Here is a 13,636-nt window from a genome sequence, read left to right on the forward strand (position 1 = left end):
TATGCATGTGTGTAAATGTGCCGCGTGCATGCGTGGGTATGCATGTGTGTGTGTGTGTGTGTGTGTGTGTGTGTGCATGTGTGTGTGTGTGTGTGTGTGTACGTGCACGCACAGTTGCATATGTTTGTGTGTTTTCATACAAAGGTATCGATTAGTTTTACAATTTCTGTACAGAAGTTTTTTTTGGAATATTGGCATAGACTGCTTTGAATCTATAGATCACTGCTACTTAGATGGTCATTTTTACACTATTAATCCTACAAAACCATGAACACTTTCTTGTATCTATTTTCTTGAATCTTCTTCAGTTCCTTAAAATTTTTCACTAATCTTTATATCTTTTATCAATATATAATATTAATTGGTACACTTTTGTGATTTTAACTTAATTTTCAAAAAGCTTAAGAAATGTTATTCAAGATACAATTCAGCTGTGCAAATAGACTTTTATAAATGTGATGATACAAATCCCTTGTCAGGTTTTACAGTGTTGAAAATAAATTTCTCATTGAATGACAATCTATTGCATTATGAGTTGTAGTAAATTCTACCTTAAAATTTTAAAAAATTTACTGTACAACATGGATCTCTCCCAATTAAACCAAAGTACGACTAATTCAAATCTGGTGCAGTGATTCTGTTTTATGTACCATGAGCTCAACATTGGGATTGGCCCCTTATGAGGAAAGAATACAGGTGTAAATGTTTACATCTAATAGAAGGCATAGTTGAGTGAAGAATAATTCCCATGAAGAGTCACTAAATCACATTGCATTAAGGAGAACTGGGGTGAAATAGGATTGCATTAAAATATGGACTCTGAGGGTGAGTAAGCTTTTGGTCATTCTCCTTTTTGCACAGAAATGACAGAAGTTTTTCAATTTTTTGTTTTTAAATAAGAAAAAAATTATGTTTTGTTTTGTTTTTTTTTTTTGCAATTGAAGAACTGTAAAAGGAACACAAGTAAATACGACTTACCAGGTTCACTACTGAAAATAGAATTTCAAATTATTTACTTTTACATATTTTCTTGATAAATCCTCATCAAATATCTCTCAGTGGAAATTTTGGTATACAAATGAATAAAATAATGTCATTATTTCCGTAATTTGTGCAGAGTAATACAGAATGCAGCTCATATTTTCCTTCAGTGTACCTAATGTATCATTGAATATCTGATTGCTAGATTTGTTCTACAATTCATTGACCCTTTGAACCAGAAGGTATTATTTCTTTCTTCTTAATTTCCTTTACATATCTTTTTAATAAAAACAAAATCATATATGTATGTATATATATATATATATATATATATATATATTATTTGAACCTCAAGTTATTATCTTTTAAAAATATTTAAATACATCAAACTGTCTATCCTCATGTAAGCTTATCATACTTCCGGCAACTGATCCTCTGTGAAGATCCCTTCATAAAGCAAAAAAATTCATTTGCCAGCACTTATACGTCTTTGAATCACTGAATTCCAAAGTACTCTGATTTTACTGGCCAATAGATATTGCTCTCTGAAATAGAAGAATTTAATGACTGATTCATGACTAAAGCTGTGAAATCCAGTAAACCATATTTCTGAATCCTTTATCCTCAAGCTCACTTGTGTCTTGAGATTCTCTTATTCTTCCTAGAAGAAAATCACTCATAAATAAGGAAAATACTTTGTCATTAATAACAGAATTAAGTTAATCACTCATATGTGAGTAACTTGTTGCAAAAGTCAAATTTTCTCTGATGTCAGCATTGTTTTTTTAATTTAACATTTATTAAGATAAAATGCTAAGATAAAAAATGTACAAAATATCTATATAATATTATACCATAATGAATAATCAATGTGTATATTTATTTCACATATTCCTCTATCTGCTAATGAAGAGAAAAAAATTAATTCAACTGTTATGCTTTGAATTTTTCCACATAGTGTACTACTACACAGGGGTCATATAATTGTAGGTTTTAAGGGGAGACATGATCACTAATAAAATTTTTCGTGTGTGTGTGTGTGTGAGTGTGTGAGTGTTTGGTGGAGGTCATTCTAATGAGCATGAAGGAATTCAATCTTGTCAGATCCTATTATGAAAATATAGAGTGGGCTAGTTAAAGTGAAAACATGTCAGGGTTTTTCCCTTACATATAAGCCTGCCAGTATCTTTGCCTTTCATGCTGTGTCAGTGTGAAGGAAAGTCAGTCCACCAAGAGCGATGGATTTTCAAATTATGAGGCTTCTGATTTCCTCTGATTCATCAATGTTTTAATTACATCAGGATGAATCAAATGGCTTGTGTGTACACAAGAATACAGATGAAATATAAACACTAGAAGTTTTTTTTTTTTTTTTTTAAGGCTAATTGGTAATGGAGAAAATAGAGAAAAGAGGGATGCTCAGATGGCTTAGAGGGTAAAAACACTTGCCTGAGTTTGAACTATGGTATCCACAACACAAGGTTATTCTCTGACCTCCAAATATATAGTATGGCGCACAGACATACAAATGTGTGTGTGCACCAACACTTTATATAAATAAAAACAAAAAACAAGACAAATAAATAATAAATGTAAATGCACACATGTGGCAATTTTATATTTAAATAATATGCTTTCTACTTTCCTGTTTGGAATTCTTGGTGGATAAAAATATAACTCTCATTATTATACACTTGTGTTAACAGTTTATTTTTAGAATGTGCAAAAAGAATAAGTTAATTTTTTAATATATTGAGTGTTTTTAATGCATTGGTTTTTAATGCATATTTTTACCTGTTTGAATTTTAGAGATATTATTAGAGCAACAACTTTTATGTATTTAGACCATTCACTTAGCAAGCAAATGAGTCAAAACTTAAATTATGCTTTGATCATATTCAGTTATAATTTCAGAGAAAACAGTATTAGATTTTGTATATTTTATCTTTTAAATTTTTTAATTGGTCATTTTATTTATTTACATTTCAAATGTTATTCCGCTTCCCAGTTTCCCCTTTGCAAAGCCTCTATCCCCTTCCCTTCCCCCTGGTTTCTATGAGGGTGCTCCCCCACCCACCCACCAACTCCTTCTACCTCACCGCCCTAACATTCATCCACACTGGGTCATCAGGCCTCCACAGGACCAAAGGTCTACGCTACCATTGATGCCAGATAAGGCCATCCTTTGCTATATATGCAGCTGGAGCCATAGGTGCCTCCGTGTGTACTCTTTAATTAGTGGTTTAATCCTTGGAAGCTCTGGAGGGTATGTGTGGTTGGTTGATATTGTTATTCTTCCTATGGGTTTACAAACCCCTTCAGCTCCTTCAGTCCTTCCCCTAACTCTTCCATTGGGTCCCTGTGCTCAGTTTGATAATTGGTTGCAAGCATCTGCATCTATATTATTCAGGCTCTGGCAGAGCTTCTCAGGAGACAGCTATAACAGTCTCCTGTCAGCAAGCACTTCTTGGTATCAGCAATAGTTTCTGGGTTAGATGGCTGCATATAAGATAGATCCCCAGGTCGGACAGTCTCTGGATGGCCTTTTCTTCAGTCTGCTCCACTCTTGTTCCCTGTATTTCCTTTAGACAGGAACAATTCTGGGTTAGAATTTTTTGAGATTGGTGGGTGGTCCTACCCCTTAACCAGGGGCTGTGCCTAACCTCTGGATATGGTCTCTACAGGTTCTCTCTCCCCTTTGTTGGGTATTTCAGCTAATGTCATCCCTGTTGTATTGCTGGGAGCCTCTTGCTTTCCTGGCATCCGGGACTTTCTGGTGGCTACCCCCAGTTTTCCATCTGCCATTGCTATGTACCTCTGTTCAATTTCCTTACCCTCTGTACATCTCCCCATTCTCCTCCCACACATAATCCTGCCTCCTTTTACCTTCTCTCCCTCCTCTCTACCTCCAAAGTCTCTCCCACCCTTTACCTCCCATGACTATTTTGTCCCCCATCCTAAGTAGGGCTGAAGCATTCAGAATTGGTTTTCCTTCTTTTTGAGCTTCTCATGGTCTATGAGTTGTACCCTTTTTTCCTAATATCCACTTATGAGTGAGTGCATATTATGTGTGTACTTTTGTGACTGGACTACCTCACTAAGGATGATGTTTTCTAGTTCCATCCATTTGCCTGTGAATTTCATAAAGTCATTGCTGTTAACAGCTGAGTAGTACTCCATTGTGTAAATGTACCACATTTTATACATCCATTCCTCTGTTGAGGGACATCTGGGTTGTTTCCACCTTCTGGCTATTATAAATAATGCTGCTATGAACATAGGAGAGCATGCATCCTTGTTATATGTTGGTGTATCTTTTGGGTATAGGCTGAGGAGTGGTATAGCTGGGTCCTCAGGTAGTACTATGCTAAATTTTCTGAGGAATTGCCAGACTGATTTCCACTGTGATTGTACCAGCTTGAAATCCCACCATCAATGGAAGAATGTTCCTTTTTCTACACATACTTGCCAGCATCTAGTGTCACCTGAGGTTTTGATCTTACCCATTTTGACTTGTGTGAGGTGGAATCAAACACCTCAACATAAAAACAGATACACTGAAACTAAGAGAAAAGAAAGTGGAAAAGTGCCTTGAACACATTACACAGGGGAAATTTTTCTGAATAGAACACCAATGACTCAGTCTCTAAGATAAAGCATAGACAAATGGGACCTCATAAAATTGAAATCTTCTGCAAAGCAAAGGACACTGTCAGTAGGACACAACAGGAACCTACAGATTGGGAAAAGTTTTTACTAACCCTACATCCAATAGAGGGCTAATATCCAATATATAAAAAGAATTCAAGAAGTTAGACTCCAAAGAACAAAATAGCCATATTTAAAAAATGAGGTACAGAGCTAAACAAAGAATTCTCAAGTGAGGAATCTCTAATGGCTGAGAAGCACCTAAAAAATGTTCAACATTCTTAGTCAACAGGGAAATGCAAATCAAAATGAATTTTGTCCATTGTAAATAACAAATATAAGACAATATAATCAATTATAAATATAGTAAAAATTTCATGAGGATTTCTTGAGCATAATTTCTCAGTTATTTTTTTCTGGCAAGGTTTATATTATCTCTCTTAATATATCTGTTAGTTATTAATTAATCAGTCAAAAGAGAAAACAAGTAGGAAAATGAATAAAGATCACATGTGTGAGAATGACAAAAATGAAACCCATTCTCTCCATGCTAAATTTTTAAAAATCCAAAAAAAATTTACAAAGTGTCTTTAAAATAGGCTTATAAAAGAATCTGAATTAAAATTCAAATCTAAAATATAAAGTTATTTGCCATCCCTTATTTTAAAATTCTGTCACCAAACTCTGACACTATCGTGAATGTCAACAAGTGCTTGCTGACAGGTGCCTGATACAGCTGTTTCCTGAAAGGCTCTGCCAGAGCCTGACAAATACAGAGATGGATACTTGCAGCCAACCATTGCACTGAGCACATTGTTAGAACAGAGGAGCTAGAGAAAGGACTGAAGGATCTGAAGGGGTTTGCAACCCCATAGGAAGAACAACAATATCAACAAACCAGACCTCCAAGAGCTCTTAGGGACTAACTCACCAACCAAGGAGTACACATGGAGGGATCCATGGCTCCAACCACATATGTAGCCAAGGATGTCCTAGTAGGTCATCAATGGGAGGAGAGGCCCTTGGTCCTGTGAAGGCTCGATGCCCCAATTTAGGGGATGGAGGGTAGGGAGTTGCAAGTAGGTGTGTGTGTGGGTAGAGGAACACCCTCATAGAAGCAGGGGGAGGGGGATGGAATAGGATTTTTCTGGGGGGAGGTGGAAACTGGGTAAGGGAATAACACTTGAAATGTAAATAAATGTAAAGTTAAAAATAAATAAAAAGTTAATTTATTATTAGAATTCCCTTAAGCAAATACTCAGAAAACAAATATTTAGCATATTTTTAAAATGTTATGGTATTGAAAATTTTATATATGAATAATGTATTTACATCCTTTTCATGAGTATTTTCTCATGTCCTCTTTCTTCAGAGGCAGGTACATTACGACTGAGCCATTTTCGAACCTATCTCCCATTACTGCTTAATACCACCCAAATTAACCTATATCACTCATGTACTTAGGGAGGAATAATACTAAGCTGAGAAAAATACTATGGTTTGAATACTATTTCTCAAACACTATATGTTAAAGGCTAAATAAATTTTAAAACAATGAAACATGGTTTTTCGCTCCTTTTTTTTTACTTAAAATGCATTTGAAGCAAGAATATATCTTTAAGTAGTCTTTTGTACTATGACAAAATATTTAAAATAAATTTGTTACTTCTCTTGGAAGTGTCTGCTTTCTATGTTTTGTTTATATCTCAAATCTAATCTTAATTTTGGAAAATATGGTTATTATAACCAAAAGACATGTTCCATAGTTTAAACACTTGAAGCAAAAATGTGTGGTGTTCACTTTGGGTACTTTAAGTCATAAATATCACAGTGAGGAATGCAGGTGTGAAAAAAATCATGGCTCAATTGGAGACTGACAATTTTTTAATATTAAACAAAGCATAATGCCAAGTAGTCCTGAAGGAAGTTACTTTGTGCTTTGATTGTTGTACAAGAAGGGTCCTTGTGTATATATATCTTAAGAGAGTGGGAACATTGAAAGATGTAAAATGAAATAATAACCTATCTACTTTGGTCTAAACATTGTTTCATGTAGTTGAGAGAGCATGTTAACAAAGATGGGTAGGATGAATATTTTTATTGGATATGAAGACTTTACAGTTCAGATACAGATATTACTCACATTTGTGAATTATTTTTCCCCATGTATAGGTAGAACAGTAACACACAATCTCCTGAAGTTCTAGAAAATAGTCTCTGATTCTAATTTTAAGACATAAGTTGGCTACCATGTCTGGGTTGAGGCCATTCGTTCTAATGAGACTGGTTAAAATCTTAGAATAAAACACTTTAGAGGAATAAGGAAGAGGTAAAGTCACTTAAAATAGAGAATAGACATAAAGACAAGGAAAAGTAATTACTTTTCTTCCCAGTCATTTTATCCTTAGCATTGAGTTCTCATGTCCACAGTGCTACAGTGCGGAAGCTTGCTATCACTAATTAGATTATGTGCTAGAGTGGTACCTTATTATCATTAATAGAAGACATTCAATGTGCCAGACAGTTCTCTTTGTTTCCTCTTATTAAAAATAGATTATTTTCTCATACAATGTTACTTGATTTAAGTCTCCCAGCTCCTCTCCACCTCCCCTCCCATCTGAATCTACTGCTGTTTTTGTCTCTCTTTAAAAGAGAGCAGGCTTCTTAGAGTTAGCAACAAAATATAACAAAATAAAATATAATAAGATAAAACAAAAACTAGCATATTGAAGATGGATAAGGCAAACCAATAGAAGGAAGTAAGCTCAAAGAGACTGTCCCAGAATCAGAGACTAATTCTTTGTCACACCCAGGAGTCCCATAAAAATGCTAAACTGAAAGCTATAATATTTCTTTAAAACGATTTTTAAATTCTCCAAATGGATTTCCTTAGAAGGTTAGTTCTCACAGAAAAAGAAAATTACAGCAAATGTAAATTAGACCCTAAAATGCTGGCAGATCACCAAATCAATAGGATGCATATCAAGAAAATTTAACTTATGTTATTGTGTTCAACATCATTGAAATATGATTTTTTCTATGTCAAATAAATCCATAATATTATCCTATTAAGGAAGTTTGTACTTTCTCTTAAAGTAATATAGTTTTGATTAAAGTAATGAGAAAAAATTGTGGGAAGAATGAGAAGAAAAAAATGCTAGAATGTGAGCCTAACTTATAATTATTTTCAGATTGTATATGGCAGAGGGATTATATTTAAAGAAGAAAACTAGAAGATATGAGACTACAGAGAGTAGAAGTTCTCCCCATGTTCACTGTTTCCTTAGAGCACTTATGTCATACAACTAGCCAATTTCTAGCTTTATGTTTGACTTTAATTTGGAAGATTACAGGATATTCTACTTATTAAAAAGATAAGATTATAGGATATCCTACTTTATTAAGAAAATAAAAGGGAATAAAAAGTATTAATTGGCCAAGGACTTAAGTAATGGCTAGGCCAAATTTATGTTAATAAAAGTACAGAAAATATGAAAGCAGGGTCAGGTGATTGGCAGAGATCAGCAAAATTACTGTGATGCTCATATTTCTATTCTTTTAATTGAGCCCAATTGGTTTGTATCCTCCCAGTCTTCATCACCTTCAGAATGTTCCCCTGGTGTCCACGTTGCTCTTTTTCTCACTGGCTCGGGTCATAAGAAATACTCATCCCATGAAGTTTTCTAATTTTTTTTTCAGTTCCTCAGCTTTCCTAAAGGTCATCCCTCCACACCCACACTCCTCCCCTCTTCAGCTGTCTTGCCTAATCAACGCTGCTAACTGCTCTGTGAAAAGACAGCAGCTAATTCTCCGAAGGGAAGGCATCTCTCCAGTGAGTGCATTCTGGTGTGGCACATGTTCACAGAGCTAATCTTGCCTATCATAGTGAATTCTTTAGGTTAGCAAGCTCATAATTAAAAGTCTTCACTAATGACATGGTAATTGTTTTAATGGATTTCCAATGAAGTGTGAAGTTCCCTGCTGATATGTCAACACAATATGAAGCATTGTGAACAGAGCATTGTAAAGCTTCATAGAATTTTTTGAGTTAGTAGAGACCTTAAAATTATCAAAGGTAACCTTTCCGTATTAAAAAAAAAAAAAAAAGAAGTCATCCCTGGAGCCCCAGAGAAGGGAAGTGGGTTGCTGAAGGTCAATACTCTGAATGGAAATTGTAGGTGACCTGTACAGCAAATTGTTTCCATCTCAGTGGTCATTCATTTTGACCTGCTTTTTATTTATATGGTACCTATATTAAAAAAATGTTTTTATATTTTTCATTATATCAACAGAAATATTTATTTATTCTCTAATAAAATGGTGCATATGAAAACAATTTTATTACATTAGTTCTATGAGAAGATTGCAAAGGTGACTTTGAGGATCAAAATAAACTGGGCTGAGAATTTCTTGGTCCAATGCTTTCAGAATAAATCTTTTGGGAAGTCAATGCACCAAAAGTTCTGAGGGAATCTCAGAATAATTGAATGCATGGTAAGTTAAATACCTAAAATTTGTTTATGCTTATGTAAGATTAAAATGCTTAAAATATTTCTTCTTATTTTGGTTTCAGTAGTACAAAAGAGAGTTGAGCATAGGACAAAAAGTGTTAAAAAGGAAAATGAAGGGACAAAATAAGAAGCTTATAAAACCAAAACTATATCAGAGGCAATTCAAACAAAGAAGAAAAGGTTGCAGACATTTGCAGAATCACTGGCAGATCTACTTTGAATATATTATCACTATGAAAAGAATAGACTTTATCCATTCTAAAACCTGAATATACTCACTAGAAAGAAAAGGTACATGAGAATTTTATTTTAGTTTTTTTCAATTATCATATTAGAGGTACCCTGAAAATATAGGATAGCTTTATCTTTTTGAGGATGAGAAATAAAAGTTAGTGACAGAACTCTTACTTGTGGTTACTCACTCAAAAATAGTTACTAACAGATAGTCATAAGGAATTACAAATTCCTTTGAAGTAGTGTGCTTTGTGTTACTGTGAGAGATAACAGAAGACGGAGTAAATTACAGAGAAGAGACAGTATTTGACTTTGCCTGATGTTTTGGAGTCTGGAAATTTAACTTAAATGAATCAAGTATGACTTCTCAAGGCACAAAGAAGGGCATGTAAAGGTAACAAAGTAAATTTCTTTCTCAATAATCTCTCACTCACAACAACTAATGGGTACCACAGAAATCAAAGTAATGATTACACTTGCTCGAGAAGGAACAAGAATTTGCATCTCTAAGACTGTGTTGACATAAAAATAGAGCCTATATTCTAACTACTGCTTGGTAGGTTCTGTCTCCTGACTCCATCCCACTTGGACCAACAGGTGATTTCTGGGAAATACATTTTAAACACCGAATGTTTTAACTTCCCATTATTTTAAACCCCCCAAATTGATGACAATGTTCACAGTATAACCTTGACTGTGTTTCATTTTAAATAGGGATGATGCTCTTATGCCTATCTTCATTTAGGAAACATCCAGAGAATGATAATAATCATTAAAAAGTTTCCAGAGGCGCCATTTAAATGCAAAATACCCTTCTTATCACTGTGCAGCATCCTGACCCTTGTAGAGTAAGCGATGCTGCTGCTTCCTCACTTATATCTGGCTTTTGCTGGAGTCTCATGCTGTTAAGCCGACTGTTCAGAGGGTTTGATTTTCCTACTTGATGAGGGAAAGGGAACTTAACTTTAATTGGATTCCTGTAATTCATTACTTGCAAATTCCAATCCTTTTACTTAATTTCTGATAGATTTCATCAGAAATCAGAAAGTCTGTCTAAAATAGATTTTTATCATGGGGAGTCTTTTATAGTTTGTCTTTATGATTATAGTCACTTTTAAATGTAAAGGGTATATTAAAGACATAAGAGAAAGAAAATCATGTTCTGGCATATGACCTCAGAAAGCAACTTAGTAACGTGAACCTTCTTTTAAAGGTGAAAGCTGTGCATATCTTCTTTAACCTCTGGTGAACTTAGATTTTTGCCAGTAATCTGTGAGTAGCTATCTAGATGCTAGAACGTGAATTTTTAATGTCCTCTGATGGTCTGTATAGTAGTGATGTTGCGCCTATTGTGGTACTATTGGATGCTGCTTTGGATCTTTTCAGGTACTTTAGGGAGTGCCTCTAGGCAGGATAGAAGCATGTCTATTCAGAAGTGTTAAACTTAAGAGGCAGATTTGACATTTTACAAACCTTGAAGAGAATGGCAATGCCCCAGTCTCTTTTTGTTCTCTAGTTTATGCTTTGGATATGCACATTTATTTGGTAAATAGTTTGTCTCCTATATATTACTATAATGATTGACAGATACCAAAGCATTCAAACTAAGACAAGAAACACTAAATCCTTGAAGCATAGTTAACATATTCCCCTTATAATTACAATTGCCTAATATCTGTTGGTATATTAACATTAGGCTAAGTAATAAGCCATACTTGGCTTTACCATAGGATAGCATTACTTTATTCTCAAATAGAATAATAAAATTTAATAGTTTATTTAATTAAGCACTAATGAGTATACAAGGACATATATTCTGCTACATTTATAAAATATAGACAATATGAATTACTTTCTGGTTGATTAATAGAGTGGAACATAAACATACCATTGCTATGTAGTACCACTTAATTCAGAGCCCTAGAAGTTTGTTTTCTGTTATTGTGAGTACTTCTAAATCACATACGTATGATATTATATTTTAATGTTCAAATATTACCCATAGAATATGAGTTTGGATACTTTGTCACAGCAAGGGATGCTGCTTTGAGAAGTGTTCATGGCATGAAGCAGAATATATAACTGGTAGAGGTAAATCAGTAGGGACAGATATCTGAAGATTATAACTTGAGCATGTTTTTGGCTTAAGATCTTTGATTCTTGAACTTCCAGGATTTGAAAAAGTTACTCAATCTATTGATAGGGATGTTGCAACCATTAAATGGTAAGCAAAAGATTTCTTCACAGCTTAAATTTCATTTCACATATACTGTCATGGCAAAGGAGTATACATTAAACACAAACATTTGGTACCTAGAAGTAGGTTTAGCTGTGATAATCTTGAACAAGTGTTTAGTAGGAGTTTGAAACTGATTTTCATTAGGAAGGTTAGAAATATCTGTAGCTGAATATTCACAAGAGAAACATTTAAAGGTAGTTAGGACAGTTCACCAGGCCATTTCAGTTGGAATGGATAGTCCAGAACACATACTGAAATGTGAACAAGGATTTCATTAGTTATTGAGCTAGAAGCCACTTAGGTAAAATTCTGGAAATATATTTGGTTAAATTTCAATTTTTTCCTACAGTTTTGGCTTAATTCAACTTAAAAAAAATAGACTGATTTGTTTGTTAGAGGAAACTTTGAAACAACATAGCAATCAGACTCTGGTACATTCATATTTATGGTGATAATTCAGAGAAAAATATGGAACTAAGAGACATGAAAATAAATAATATTATGAGAAGATAAAGCACGGCACAAGTAAAGTATCCAGTAAGCAGGCATGAACTTGCCTAAGGCAGATATACAGATATTGGTAACAGTTCAAAACCCAGCAACACTTAAGGGAAAACTCACTTTCACACTACACAGCAGAGATGATTCTTTGAAGGAAAAAAATCCATTCCACCCATCAATGATGTCAGAACATACAAACACAAACATACATGAAAACCTTCTGTTTAAAAGGAATGTGTAAAAATATAGTTCAGAAGTTTGACCCTCCTTTAAAAAGACTCAAACAAAGCAAAGAAGAATCACAAAAGAAAACCAACAAGCTAGTTTAAAGTTTGCTTAGCTTATCAAGCACATAGAGACTGCTATACATGTAGCTCAAATGAACCTGTATACATCTTGAGGTGCAGCAAAATATCTTGGTACTATCTATATATATTTTATTTTGATATGTGCAACATATAAAAGGTATAGAGTCATTGGAGTTTGTGCCACAATTCAAATAAACTTACCCTGATACACACACACACACACACACACACACACACACACATTTCAGTGTACGTTTAAGAGTTACTATATTAACCATCACAAGATTCTCTCTCATGTCTACTCCCTCATTCTCTCAAACACAAACATATGTGTATTTACATATGTATACATATTTAAATATATGTATATGTACATAAAATTAAAATTTAACCAAATATATTTCCAATATTTTATATATATATATTGCAAAATTAAGTTATGGGGTGACTATGAAGGTCACTGACAGAGTATTTTGCATCTATCCTGTAGGCTAATACACTTTAACAACTAGTTCTGAGCCAAGAGGTTGAGTTGGTTTTGAAGCCTTCTGTATGAAGGCCATGGTTGCCAAAGATGGGTCAATGCAATCAAGTCATCTAAAGTTAAAGTTTTCCCTGTTTATATATTCCAGTCAATTCACCCTTTTCTCTTCTGTCAAGATGTGAATAAGGGGCAGCCATAACATCTTCCTGAACTAATACAGATACAATGCATTTCTCCATGATTGAATGTATCTAATTTTTTTCTAAGATTATATTAGATACATTCAATATTTCATAAGTTGAAATAGGGGTCCTTTTACAAGGAGAAAAGCAAATAATTGATTAATTGATTAGCATGGATAGTAAGAAATATTATGAATGGATCTTGAATACGTTATTGCAAATAAAGGCGAGTAAATTTTTATCCTCTAAACATATGTCTTTTCTATTGAATTATCCATAGGTATCTGAAGAAAACACTAGCACACTAAATTTATAATGTTCCCAATAGAAAACATTAAACATTTTAAGGATATATAGCACTTACTTAAAAATAAGAATCTGCTGGAATTCATTAATATTCTTGTGCCAAACTTGGAGCTGATGATGGAATGTATTTTGGGCTTTGTGACTGCAGTTTCTCTTTCTCCTCTGCTGCTGCTGATCTTTGTAAGCCAATGGTTTCCCTAGTGTAATCTAAATAATGTTGAAATTTATAAAATAAGCCTTTA

Source organism: Mus pahari, chromosome 13 (genome assembly GCF_900095145.1).
Source record: "Mus pahari chromosome 13, PAHARI_EIJ_v1.1, whole genome shotgun sequence".
Taxonomy (NCBI): Eukaryota; Metazoa; Chordata; class Mammalia; order Rodentia; family Muridae; genus Mus; species Mus pahari.